This window comes from Scyliorhinus torazame, chromosome 4, assembly GCF_047496885.1.
Source record: "Scyliorhinus torazame isolate Kashiwa2021f chromosome 4, sScyTor2.1, whole genome shotgun sequence".
Lineage (NCBI taxonomy): Eukaryota > Metazoa > Chordata > Chondrichthyes > Carcharhiniformes > Scyliorhinidae > Scyliorhinus > Scyliorhinus torazame.
This window is the reverse complement of record NC_092710.1, coordinates 34041241-34055213: the sequence shown is the minus strand read 5'-3', so window position 1 is coordinate 34055213 and position 13973 is coordinate 34041241. Positions and strand designations below refer to the sequence as shown.

The 13973-nt window shown below is 53.8% G+C and overlaps 1 long non-coding RNA gene across 8 annotated transcripts in view; it reads left to right on the top strand.

Annotated features, from left to right (window-relative positions):
• Positions 1–3688: 3688 nt before the first annotated feature.
• LOC140410180 (uncharacterized) overlaps positions 3689–13973 on the top strand; it is a 424392-nt gene continuing 414107 nt past the window's right edge. Inside the window, exons 1-5 of one of the 8 annotated variants that reach the window (XR_011940524.1) lie at positions 3689–3797; positions 4362–4495; positions 4835–4941; positions 6318–6423; positions 13850–13955. This is a non-coding gene — a long non-coding RNA (uncharacterized lncRNA). Of the gene's footprint in view, positions 3798–3820; positions 3840–3908; positions 3953–4075; positions 4196–4253; positions 4272–4361; positions 4496–4834; positions 4942–6317; positions 6424–13849; positions 13956–13973 lie in introns of those variants that run through there. The other 7 variants (XR_011940526.1, XR_011940529.1, XR_011940525.1 and 4 more) reach the window with 7 other exon arrangements.

Below are 13973 nucleotides of genomic sequence, written 5' to 3'. Positions count from 1 at the left end.
GCGAGAGGGAGTGAGGGACGCAGCGAGAGGGAGTGAGGGACGCAGCGAGAGGGAGTGAGGGACGCAGCGAGAGGGAGTGAGGGACGCAGCGAGAGGGAGTGAGGGACGCAGCGAGAGGGAGTGAGGGACGCAGCGAGAGGGAGTGAGGGACGCAGCGAGAGGGAGTGAGGGACGCAGCGAGAGGGAGTGAGGGACGCAGCGAGAGGGAGTGAGGGACGCAGCGAGAGGGAGTGAGGGACGCAGCGAGAGGGAGTGAGGGACGCAGCGAGAGGGAGTGAGGGACGCAGCGAGAGGGAGTGAGGGACGCAGCGAGAGGGAGTGAGGGACGCAGCGAGAGGGAGTGAGGGACGCAGCGAGAGGGAGTGAGGGACGCAGCGAGAGGGAGTGAGGGACGCAGCGAGAGGGAGTGAGGGACGCAGCGAGAGGGAGTGAGGGACGCAGCGAGAGGGAGTGAGGGACGCAGCGAGAGGGAGTGAGGGACGCAGCGAGAGGGAGTGAGGGACGCAGCGAGAGGGAGTGAGGGACGCAGCGAGAGGGAGTGAGGGACGCAGCGAGAGGGAGTGAGGGACGCAGCGAGAGGGAGTGAGGGACGCAGCGAGAGGGAGTGAGGGACGCAGCGAGAGGGAGTGAGGGACGCAGCGAGAGGGAGTGAGGGACGCAGCGAGAGGGAGTGAGGGACGCAGCGAGAGGGAGTGAGGGACGCAGCGAGAGGGAGTGAGGGACGCAGCGAGAGGGAGTGAGGGACGCAGCGAGAGGGAGTGAGGGACGCAGCGAGAGGGAGTGAGGGACGCAGCGAGAGGGAGTGAGGGACGCAGCGAGAGGGAGTGAGGGACGCAGCGAGAGGGAGTGAGGGACGCAGCGAGAGGGAGTGAGGGACGCAGCGAGAGGGAGTGAGGGACGCAGCGAGAGGGAGTGAGGGACGCAGCGAGAGGGAGTGAGGGACGCAGCGAGAGGGAGTGAGGGACGCAGCGAGAGGGAGTGAGGGACGCAGCGAGAGGGAGTGAGGGACGCAGCGAGAGGGAGTGAGGGACGCAGCGAGAGGGAGTGAGGGACGCAGCGAGAGGGAGTGAGGGACGCAGCGAGAGGGAGTGAGGGACGCAGCGAGAGGGAGTGAGGGACGCAGCGAGAGGGAGTGAGGGACGCAGCGAGAGGGAGTGAGGGACGCAGCGAGAGGGAGTGAGGGACGCAGCGAGAGGGAGTGAGGGACGCAGCGAGAGGGAGTGAGGGACGCAGCGAGAGGGAGTGAGGGACGCAGCGAGAGGGAGTGAGGGACGCAGCGAGAGAGAGTGAGGGACGCAGCGAGAGAGAGTGAGGGACGCAGCGAGAGAGAGTGAGGGACGCAGCGAGAGAGAGTGAGGGACGCAGCGAGAGAGAGTGAGGGACGCAGCGAGAGAGAGTGAGGGACGCAGCGAGAGAGAGTGAGGGACGCAGCGAGAGAGAGTGAGGGACGCAGCGAGAGAGAGTGAGGGACGCAGCTAGAGAGAGTGAGGGACGCAGCGAGAGAGAGAGGGGGACACAGCGAGAGAGAGAGGGGGACACAGCGAGAGAGAGAGGGGGACACAGCGAGAGAGAGGGGGACACAGCGAGAGAGAGGGGGACACAGCGAGAGAGAGGGGGACACAGCGAGAGAGAGGGGGACACAGCGAGAGAGAGGGGGACACAGCGAGAGAGAGGGGGACACAGCGAGAGAGAGGGGGACACAGCGAGAGAGAGGGGGACACAGCGAGAGAGAGGGGGACACAGCGAGAGAGAGGGGGACACAGCGAGAGAGAGGGGGACACAGCGAGAGAGAGGGGGACACAGCGAGAGAGAGGGGGACACAGCGAGAGAGAGGGGGACACAGCGAGAGAGAGGGGGACACAGCGAGAGAGAGGGGGACACAGCGAGAGAGAGGGGGACACAGCGAGAGAGCGGGGGACACAGCGAGAGAGCGGGGGACACAGCGAGAGAGCGGGGGACACAGCGAGAGAGCGGGGGACACAGCGAGAGAGCGGGGGACACAGCGAGAGAGCGGGGACACAGCGAGAGAGCGGGGGTCACAGCGAGAGAGCGGGGGACACAGCGAGAGAGCGGGGGACACAGCGAGAGAGCGGGGGACACAGCGAGAGAGCGGGGGACACAGCGAGAGAGCGGGGGACACAGCGAGAGAGAGGGGGACACAGCGAGAGAGAGGGGGACACAGCGAGAGAGAGGGGGACACAGCGAGAGAGAGGGGGACACAGCGAGAGAGAGGGGGACACAGCGAGAGAGAGGGGGACACAGCGAGAGAGAGGGGGACACAGCGAGAGAGCGGGGGACACAGCGAGAGAGCGGGGGACACAGCGAGAGAGCGGGGGACACAGCGAGAGAGCGGGGGACACAGCGAGAGAGCGGGGGACACAGCGAGAGAGCGGGGGACACAGCGAGAGAGCGGGGGACACAGCGAGAGAGCGGGGGACACAGCGAGAGAGCGGGGGACACAGCGAGAGAGCGGGGGACACAGCGAGAGAGCGGGGGACACAGCGAGAGAGAGGGGGACACAGCGAGAGAGAGGGGGACACAGCGAGAGAGAGGGGGACACAGCGAGAGAGAGGGGGACACAGCGAGAGAGAGGGGGACACAGCGAGAGAGAGGGGGACACAGCGAGAGAGAGGGGGACACAGCGAGAGAGAGGGGGACACAGCGAGAGAGAGGGGGACACAGCGAGAGAGAGGGGGACACAGCGAGAGAGAGGGGGACACAGCGAGAGAGTGGGACAGAGAGGGACACAGCGAGAGAGAGTGGGACAGAGAGAGAGAGGTACACAGCGAGAGAGACAGAGAGAGGGCGACACAGAGGGAGAGGGACACAGAGAGAGTGACACAGAGAGAAAGAGGTACGCAGTAAAATAGAGGGATAGAGTGAGATAGAAGGACACAGAGAGAGACAGGGACACAGAGGGATACAGAGAGGGACAGAGAGAGGGGGCCACACAGACTGAGCGAGGGACACACACAGAAAGAGGTACACAGCGGGTCAGGATGTGAGGTTTCGGGGACGTGAGTGGGTCAGGATGTGAGGGTTAGGGGACATGAGGATGTGATGGTGTGAGGGTGCCAGGACGTGAGGCAGTCAGGACATTGGGGTTATTAAACTGACCGTTTTCATTGAATCCAAATTGTTTCATTTTAAATTCTAATCTCAGGAATTGACATCTGTGGATTTCAGTGAAAAATCCCATTGAACCTCCTTGTCTAATAAAATGATGTTGTTGCCGATGACCCTGTATTGATTCAGGAATAAGCTTAACATCTCAGTGAGAAAAAGTCAAATTGAATCCATATTTATAGAGCAGCTCATTGAAGAAATCTGTCTGTGAACAACAGGTAAAATATGAAGTGAAACTTTGCAATGAGCTTTGTTTTTGTGGCCAGGAATCTTCTCTTAAAATGGAGGCAGAAATGAAGTTGTGTTTAACTCACATTCTGTGATTTCTTGCTGGTTTTTACTCATTCTATGGAAAGCCTTCCTAAGGCGACAGACGAATAGTCATTCCAAACACGTCAGAAATTCAGAGGGAAACAAATGTTAAACCAAAGACAGAAATAATGACAGGACATTGCTGAATCTCGTGTTGACTGCTGAATTAACATAACCATAGACAGGACAAGTGTCTTCCTTAGCAGGCACAGGAAACACACCGAGGGAGATTCCTGACAGAACGTCGGGGGTGGGGTCTGTACACACGTCACTGAGGAGATCTCAGTCCAAACTGTTTCTAATCATTTCCCAATACTATTTTAAATTAGGATTCAATCCTATTGGAGGGGAGTGAATGAGTGAGTGAGAGATATGGCAGATGCAGTATAACGTGGATAAATGTGAGGTTATCCACTTGGGTAGAAAAAATAAAAACGTCTCTGTCTAACAATTACATTTAATCCAACTTTTTCCGGCCTGCTCAGTGAACAACACTGGTGTGGGGAAGGCCAAGGTTTGGCTGAAGTCACATTCTTTGTGTGTGGGGCTGAGCAGCAAGGAGATCAGTATCTCTAGTCAGTCATTTACATGTCAATAGAGAGCTGTCCTCTGAGACAGACATTCCACTCATGGCAGAGACTAGGGGTGGAGTCTGCTCACAGCTCACTGAGGATATATCTGTATCTGAGGGACTTCAGTTCACAAACCAAAAACTCATTACACTGAAAACATTACCCCTCTGCTTCAGTGTGTGTGTGTGTGTGTCAATCTGCCTGTTTTGAGCTGTGCATTTTGGGTGTTGACATGTTACTGATTGACTCGTGATTGGAAATGTTGGACTCCTGTTGTGCTGTTTTGTATATTTTATTAAAATGTCCCTGTTATTGCCTTTATAATCAATTTTATCTCCTTTTTTTCTCCAGAGGCGTTTTTATTTGGAAAACTGGAAGGGGGTCGGGAATCCAGTGAGGAGGACGAAGGAGTGTGAATTCTTCCCGAGGGAGCGCTGGCTGAGGCCTGGTCCGCAGGCTTCACCCGGGTTATTACCCTGACTGAGGTTTAATTTTAATATTGGAGGGATCAAAGAGAGTGAGGGAGGGAGGGAGACAGAAATATGTATAAGAGGGATAGAGAGACAGCGAGAAACACAAGAGAAGGGGATTTTCACAGTAACTTCATTGCAGTATTAATGTCAGCCTAATTGTGACAATAAAAAGATTTTGAGTATTAATTGTCTCTCAATCTTTTTTAACCTCTGGTTGAAAGCTGTGACTTATTTGTATTCGGATGTTGCTGAGGGGTTGTAAAACTGAAAAAGGGACCCTGGGCTCTCGCTGTATTGAATAGCTTCATTCTTTTCCTGTGGTTTAGTTAATTTTCTCCCTCTTTTTCCCAGGAATTTGAATTTTGAAAGACTGCAATGTGAGCAGGAACCTTTGGGTAAGGGTATTTCTCCAGAGCATGGATGGATGGACTGAGGCCTACTCCACAGGCCGCACTCACGTGAGTTGTCTCTTTATTGCAGCCCCGGCCTTGCACTTAAGACACAAACACATTAAACCTTTGGTGGGTGGCAAAGAGTAAAATTCCAATCTGGAATATGAAGCTGTCTAATTTTGTTCCAAAATAACAGGGGTTATATTAATTCTGAGCGTCCCAGGGATGGAGGTGGGGGTGCGGTGTGGGGGAGGGGGGGGGGGGGGGGGCATTTCGCTGTTTCAGCCACTCTCTGCAATCTGGTAGAGAGAGAGAGAGAAATCTCAGATCAGAAACTCTGAACTCAATTTTGAAAGTGGTCATCATTTGTTGGGCTCTCCCTGTGCACAGGTTGCCTGCAGAATTCACAAAATTATCGATAGTGGAGTCACTTTTAAAATGGATCCATTGACTGTAAAGTAATCTCGATTGCCCAGAATTAAAGTCCCTTAATTTGAAGCGGGTATAATTCTGGAATGAAGCCTGTGTTTTCGGCCGAGACACAAGTATCAGGGTGAAATTAAATTTGCAGGAGGTCATTTGAATTTAGTTTGCTGTGGCTGTGAATGTTGGATTCCTGTGTGTGACCCTGTCTCTCTCTCTCTTTCTCCTTCCCAACTATTAGAATGATAGAAAGAGAGAGAGAGAGAGAAGTACAGAAAGAGTGTGGGGATGGGGGGTAATGGAGATTAGAGAGAGGGAGAGGAGAAAGACAGAGATGGTGGAGGGAGAGGGAGGTCGGGAAAAAGAGAGGCTTTCTCTCCCTTTCTGTCTTCTTTCCATTCTTGCCTCTCTCTATCTCCCCAGCTTTCTGCCACTATCTGTCCATCTCTCTGCAGCTTTTTAGTGTCTCTTTAAACCTTTAATCTAAGAAAACCACCCCACAAACTACAATGGGGAGTCTCATCACATCTTTCTGGGGAGACCCTGATTAGGGAAATAAATAGAAATAAATGCTGGGAGGGTGATGAGGGATAACGAGGGAGACAGAAATATGAATGAGAGGGATAGAGAGACCGAATGAGATAGCGAGAGAGAGAGAAAGAAAACCACCCCACAAACTACAATGGGGAGTCTCATCACATCTTTCTGGGGAGACCCTGATTAGGGAAATAAATAGAAATAAATGCTGGGAGGGTGATGAGGGATAACGAGGGAGACAGAAATATGAATGAGAGGGATAGAGAGACCGAATGAGATAGCGAGAGAGAGAGAAAGAGAAACACAAGGGAAGCGGGAACTGTCTCTCAATCTTTTTTATTCTGTGGTTTATAACAGATTATTGTAGGTGGATGTTGCTGAGAGTTTGGGTGTAACTGAGAGGGGGAATCTTGGCCTCTTGCTGTGCTACAAGTTTAAACATTTTCCTGCGTTTCAGTTAATTTTCTCCCTCTTTTCCCCAGGAATTTGAAATTTGAAGACTGCAATGCGACCAGGAATCTTTGGACAAAGGCTATTCTCCAGAGGACACGTGGATGGACTGAGGCCGATTCCACAGGCCGCACTCACGTGAGTTGTCTCTTTATTGCCGCCCCGGCCTTGCACTTCGACACAAACACATTAACCCTTTGGTGGGTGACAAAGAGTAAAATACCAATCTGGAATATGAAGCTGTCTAATGTTGTTCCAAAATAACAAGGGTTATATTAATTCTGAGCATCCCAGGTATGTGTGGTGGGGGTGGGGTGGGGTGGGGTGGGGATTTCACTGCCTCAGCCACTCTCTGCAACCTGGTAGCAAATGTCAACGACACTCAACACTGCCGACTGCACCTCCTGGGATCTTTCTGTGTGCCAATGGATTTCGTTTTAAAAAATGTTTTTCTTCGTTTTAAGAGGCAGTTTAACTCTTTCAGAAACTGAAGGGACTTCTCCAGGGATGTTCCAATCCACACATGACACGGCGGTGGGGGAGTTAGGTGCAGTGGGGAATGGGGCTCCCAGCAGGAGTGAGGGGGAGTGGGGGGAGGAAGGACAGTGTCCCATCTGGTTAGGTCCAGATTGCTGCTGCTGTGGGATCTTGCTGTTCACTCACAGGCCTGTGGCCTTTGCCTGCGCAGCAACAGTGACCACAACTCTTAAAATAAAATAGCTCTCTTCCTGTGTTTGCGTGGATTTCGCCCCCACAACCCAAAGATGTGCAGGCTAGGTGGATTGGCCACGCGAAATTGTCCCTTCATTGGAAAAAATGAATTAGGTACTCTAAATTTATATAAATAAATAAATATAGAGTACCTACTTTTTTAAAAAAATGAAATAGCTCACGGACTGCAAAGTGGGTTCGAAGGTCTCGAATTTTAAACTCTTAAATTTGAGTGCTTGGGAACGAGAGAGTTAATGAACCCTTTCTGCATGCACTGACGTGATATTCAGCCATGATCTCATCGCTGCTGAGAGAGAAATCCACCATCAGAAACTCTGAACTCAATTTGGAAAGTGTCACCATTTTTGGGATCTCCCCGTGCACAAGTTGCCTGCAGAATTCCGGAAATGAACCAACGGTGGGGTCACTTTAATAATGAATCCATCGACTGTAAAGTAATCTCGAATTCTAGTCCCTTAATTTGAAGGGGGTATAAATCTGGAATAAAACCTGTGTTTTAGGCCGAGATTTAAATGTGAGGGTGAAATGAAATTGGTAGGGGGCCATTTGAATTCAGTTTGCTGTGGAAGTGATTGTTGGATTCCTGTGTGTGACACTCTCTCTCTCTCCTTCCCAACTACTGGGATGAGAGAGAGAGAGAGAGAGAGAGAGAGAGAGAGAGAGGACAGAAAGAGTGGGGTCATGGAGGGCTGTGGGGGGGTGTAAGAGGGAGATGTGAGAGAGAGAGTTTGGACGGAGAGGGAGGTAGTGAAAAAGAGAGGTTTTCTCTCCCTTTCTGCCTTCTTTCCATTCTAGCCCCTCTCTCGCTCTGTCTCCCCAGCGTTCTGCCACTATCTGTCCATCTCTCTCCAGCTTTTTAGTGTCTCTTTAAACCTTTCATCAATGAAACCATCCCACAAACTGCAATGAGGAGTCTCATCACATCTTTCTGGGGATACCCTGATTTAGGAAATAAATAGAAATAAATGCTGGGAGGGCGATTGTAAAAAGTCTCCGGACGGACCAGGCAGCTGGTTTCCCAGTTTAAAGAGGGAAGTGTAACTTTCTGGGGACAGTGGATGTGTCTCCAGACTCACAATACCCGTGGTGTTCAGGGGTGGGGGTATTTGGGGGGGGGGGGGGGGGGGGAAAGAGATGGAAGAAAGAATATAGCGGGCAAGGGAAGGAATATGTCTCTCCCCCATCCCCCCACTCACCTGCCTGTCCCACCCGGTCAGGATCACATTGCTGGTTGTGGGATCCTGCTGTGCGTCAGTGGCCTGCAGCCTTTCCTGAACTGTCAACTTAGTGACCACGCACAATTTAAAATTAAACTGGCTCACTGAGTGTGCAGCAGTCGGGAGAGGGTCTGAAATGAATAGGCCGCAGCCTGGGTACAGGTTTGTCCTCAATGGTGGTGTTTGTGTTTTAGACAGGGCGGTGGGATAGGAAGGATTTCTGAGGGGGGTTTGGGGTTAAATGTCCCTGCCTCAGTCACCCCAGCTTTCTATCTCTCTCTCCTACTTTCCAGCCATTTCTTTCTACATTTCATCTTGTACTAAATGTAATAGAGAACCCCAATGTGATTTGTCGAGAGAGTGGAGAGAGTGGCGGGAGAAAGAGAGTGAAAAAGAGAGGGCAGGGAGAGAAAGAGAGAGACAGTGGAGGTAAAGAGATATAGTGAAAAGGGGAGGGGGACAGAGAAAGACAGAGGGTGGAGGGAGAGAGAGTGAAAAAGAGGGTGGAAGAGAGAGTGAAAAAGAGGGGGAGAGAGAAAGAGTGGAGGGAGAAAGATATAGTGACAAGGGGAGGGGGACAGAGAAAGACAGGGTTGAGGGAGAGAGAATGAAAAAGAGGGGGGACAGAGAAAGACAGGCTGGAGGGAGAGGGAGTGAAAAAGAGGGAGAGAGAACGACAAGAGGGTGGAAGGAGATAAAGTGAAAAGGGGAGGGGGACAGAGAAAGACAGAGGGTGGAGGGAGAGAGTGAAAAAGGGGGAGAGAGAGAGGGCGGTGGGAGCGAGGAGTGAAAAAGAGAGGGGGTGAGAGAAAAGGGAGGGTCAGGGAAAACGGGGGGAGAGATGTGGGGTGGAGTGAGGGGGTGATCAGGCACAGGGTCTGGGGGTGGGGGTTCTGCTGTTCACTGTCACGGCCCAGTTACATTATCTTTTAGAAAGTGCGATTTTACACAATCCTGAGACAGTCGATGTGAAAATGTCCTGAGACAGTACTGTCCTGTCCTGAGACAGTCGATTTGAAAATGTCCTGAGACAGCCCTGTCCTGTTCTGAGACAGTCGATTTGAAAATGTCCTGAGACAGCCCTGTCCTGTCCTGAGACAGTCAATTTGAAAATGTCCTGAGACAGCCCTGTCCTGTCCTGAGACAGTCAATTTGAAAATGTCCTGAGACAGCCCTGTCCTGTTCTGAGACAGTCGATTTGAAAATGTCCTGAGACAGCCCTGTCCTGTCCTGAGACAGTCAATTTGAAAATGTCCTGAGACAGCCCTGTCCTGTCCTGAGACGAGTTGATTTGAAAATACCTCCAGAGGGAAAGAAGCCCTGAGAGAGAAAGAGAGGGGGGGTGGGAGAAATTGCCTGTCTCACTCTTCCCCACCGCATCCCCCTCCCCTCACCGAGCCTCTCTCTCCAGCTATTTCCCTCTATATTTCCTCTTCCAATAAAATGATAAAAACACCAATGTGATTTGTCGTTATTTGAATGGGGAGGCTGGTGGGGGTGGCGAATGTGTGTGTGTGTAGGTGGGGGGTGTGGAGGGGGGCGGTTGAGTGGGAGGTTAAGAGAGAGATGCAGGATCTGGGCTGGGCTCCTGTCTCCATCATGTTTATTTTTGTGGGATCCTGCTGTGCACACTGCAACATGTAAACATGAACGTATCGACTTCCATAATGTTCCCGAGGTGCTGGGATTGAATTTGTAAATGTGAGGCTGTGTAAGGGCTTGTTTCTAATCCCGGAATATCTCCCGTGCTGAAGGCTGACTGATTAGTGAAGTGTTGGTGATTGGGGGGGGGGGGGGTTGTGTGTGTGGGAGGGGGGTTAATTCAGCTCACCGAGTTCTCCAAAGTTTCCAGGCTGCCCCCCCACCCCCCTGCCCCACTGTCAATTTTAAAGAGGGGCTTCCATTTAATCAGACAATTTCCCAAGCGCACGGTGCCCGTGTTGTACTGTGATTAATGTCACGGTTCCTTGTGAAAGCCCAGGGGACCGTTTGAATTGAGTTTCTGCTTGTAACATTCTCAGTCTCTCTCTCTCCCCGTCTGTCTTCCCCTCTCCCTCGCAGCCCCCCCTCTCCCTCGCAGCCCCCCTCTCCCTCGCAGCCCCCCTCTCCTCGCAGCCCCCCTCTCCCTCGCAGCCCCCCTCTCCCTCGCAGCCCCCCTCTCCCTCGCAGCCCCCCTCTCCCGCGCAGCCACCCTCTCCCTCGCAGCCCCCCTCTCCCTCGCAGCCCCCCCTCTCCCTCGCAGCCCCCCTCTCCCTCGCAGCCCCCCTCTCCCTCGCAGCCCCCCTCTCCCTCGCAAGCCCCCCTCTCCCTCGCAGCCCCCCTCTCCCTCGCAGCCCCCCTCTCCCCTCGCAGCCCCCCTCTCCTCGCAGCCCCCCTCTCCCTCGCAGCCCCCCTCTCCCTCGCAGCCCCCCTCTCCCTCGCAGCCACCCTCTCCCTCGCAAGCCCCCCTCTCCCTCGGCAGCCCCCCTCTCCTCGCAGCCCCCCTCTCCCTCGCAGCCCCCTCTCCCTCGCAGCCCCCCCTCTCCCTCGCAGCCCCCTCTCCCTCGCAGCCCCCCTCTCCCTCGCAGCCCCCTCTCCCTCGCAAGCCCCCCTCTCCCTCGCAGCCCCCCTCTCCCTCGCAGCCCCCCTCTCCCTCGCAGCCCCCCTCTCCCTCGCAGCCCCCTCTCCCTCGCAGCCCCCCTCTCCCTCGCAGCCCCCCTCTCCCTCGCAGCCACCCTCTCCCTCGCAGCCCCCCTCTCCCTCTCAGCCCCCCTCTCCCTCGCAGCCCCCTCTCCCTCGCAGCCCCCTCTCCCTCGCAGCCCCCCTCTCCCTCGCAGCCCCCTCTCCCTCGCAGCCCCCCTCTCCCTCGCAGCCCCCCTCTCCCTCGCAGCCCCCCTCTCCCTCGCAGCCCCCCTCTCCCTCGCAGCCCCCTCTCCCTCGCAGCCCCCCTCTCCTCGCAGCCCCCCTCTCCTCGCAGCCCCCCTCTCCCTCGCAGCCCCCCTCTCCCTCGCAGCCCCATCTCCCTCGCAGCCCCCCTCTCCCTCTCAGCCCCCCTCTCCCTCGCAGCCCCCTCTCCCTCTCAGCCCCCTCTCCCTCGCAGCCCCCCTCTCCCTCGCAGCCCCCCTCTCCCTCGCAGCCCCCCTCTCCCTCGCAGCCCCCCTCTCCTCGCAGCCCCCCCTCTCCCTCGCAGCCCCCCTCTCCTCGCAGCCCCCTCTCCCTCGCAGCCCCCCTCTCCCTCGCAGCCCCCCTCTCCCTCGCAGCCCCCCTCTCCCTCGCAGCCCCCCTCTCCCTCGCAGCCCCCCTCTCCCTCGCAGCCCCCTCTCCCTCGCAGCCCCCCCTCTCCCTCGCAGCCCCCTCTCCCTCGCAGCCCCCCTCTCCCTCGCAGCCCCCCTCTCCCTCGCAGCCCCCCTCTCCCTCGCAGCCCCCCTCTCCCTCGCAGCCCCCCTCTCCCTCGCAGCCCCCTCTCCCTCGCAGCCCCCATCGTTCTGCCAGACTGAGAGAAATTGTTTGAAGAGAGAGAGAGAGAGAGAAAGGGGAGAGTGAGGGAAACAGGACTAGACGGCAGAATAGAGGTGGAGTTTGGAGGGTGGGCCGAGGGAGGTGTGGGGGGGGATGGTTAGAGAGACAGTATCTGGGAGTCTCCAGTGTGAAGGTGCCCAGCTCCCAGTCCCAGGCATGGGGGTGGGGTGGGGAGGCTCTGTCACACCCTGTGGGGATTCCCTGATTTAGAATAGAAATAAATTCTGGGGGGCGATTATAAAAAGTCTCCTAAAAGAATGGGCGGCTGATTTCCCAGTGGAAAGAGGCAGTGACGTGATGACTTGGCATTTGTCCCTGTGTCTGTCTCTCTCTCTGTCGCTCTGTGTCTGCGTCATTTCCTCGTTCTGTCAACACCTCTCTGACTGCCTAACTCTGTCTCTCTCTTTGCCTCTCTCTCTCCCTCGGTCTCTGCGCCGTTTCTCATTCTGTCTCTTTCTCTGACTGCCTGACTCTTTCTGTCTCTCTCTCTCTCCCCTGTCGGTCTGTCTCTACCTCTCTCTGACTGCCTGATTCTGTTAGTCACCGATTCCTCTCTCCCTCTGTCTCTGTCTGTGTCTCTCTCCTGTCGGTCTGTCTCTACCTCTCTCTGACTACCTGGCTCTTTCTGTCTCCCCTTTCTGTCTCTGTCTGTGCCTCTCTCCCTGTCGGTCTGTCTCTACCTCTCTTGACTACCTGTCTCTCTCTTTACTTCTCTCTCACTCCTGTGTCTCTGCCTGCCTGTCTGCGTGACGTTGTGTCACTCTCTTTCTGTCTGTCTCTGTGTGCAATGTGTGCCACATGTTTTAAAGGGCTCAACACAGCTGACATTACAATAAATCCAGGTCGAGTTAAATGCACAGGAAATATTTGGATTTGTGTTTAGTGGAGTACTGACTTTGCATTTTTCCTTTCTCTCTGTCTCTCTGTTTGTTCTGTCTCTGTCTGTTTCTCTCTCTCTCTCGGTCTGTTCTGCCCTCTGTCTGTTTCCCTCTCTGTCTGTTTGGTGGGCGGAAAGAGTAAAATACCAATCTGGAATATGAAGCTGACTAATTTTGTTCCAAATAACAGGGGTTATATTAATTCTGAGCGTCCCAGGGATGGAGGTGGGGTGCGGTGTGGGGGTGGGGGCATTTCACTGTTTCTGCCACTCTCTGCAATCTGGTAGAGAGAGAGAGAGAAATCTCAGATCAGAAACTCTGAACTCAATTTTGAAAGTGGTCATCGTTTGTTGGGCTCTCCCTGTGCACAGGTTGCCTGCAGAATTCACAAAATTATCGATAGTGGAGTCACTTTTAAAATGGATCCATTGACTGTAAAGTAATCTCGATTGCCCAGAATTAAAGTCCCTTAACTTGAAGCGGGTATAATTCTGGAATGAAGCCTGTGTTTCGGCCGAGACACAAGTATCAGGTGAAATTAAATTTGCAGGTCATTTGAATTTAGTTTGCTGTGGTTGTGAATGTTGGATTCCTGTGTGTGACCCTGTCTCTCTCTCTCTTCTCTTCCCAACTATTAGAATGATAGAAAGAGAGAGAGAGAGAGAAGTACAGAAAGAGTGTGGGGCTGGGGGTAATGGAGATTAGAGAGAGGGAGAGGAGAAAGACAGAGATGTGGAGGGAGAGGGAGGTCGTGAAAAAGAGAGGCTTTCTCTCCCTTTCTGTCTTCTTTCCATTCTTGCCTCTCTCTATCTCCCCAGCCTTTCTGCCACTATCTGTCCATCTCTCTGCAGCTTTTTAGTGTCTCTTTAAACCTTTAATCTAAGAAAACCACCCCACAAACTGCAATGGGGAGTCTCATCACATCTTTCTGGGGAGACCCTAATTAGGGAAATAAATAGAAATAAATGCTGGGAGGGTGATGAGGGATAACGAGGGAGACAGAAATATGAATGAGTGGGATAGAGAGACCGAATGAGATAGCGAGAGAGAGAGAAAGAGAAACACAAGGGAACGGGAACTGTCTCTCAATCTTTTTATTCTGTGGTTTATAACAGATTATTGTAGGTGGATGTTGCTGAGAGTTTGGGTGTAACTGAGAGGGGGATCTTGGCCTCTTGCTGTGCTACAAGTTTAAACATTTTCCTGCGTTTCAGTTAATTTTCTCCCTCTTTTCCCCAGGAATTTGAAATTTGAAGACTGCAATGCGACCAGGAATCTTTGGACAAAGGCTATTCTCCAGAGGACACGTGGATGGACTGAGGCCAATTCCACAGGCCGCACTCACGTGAGTTGTCTCTTTATT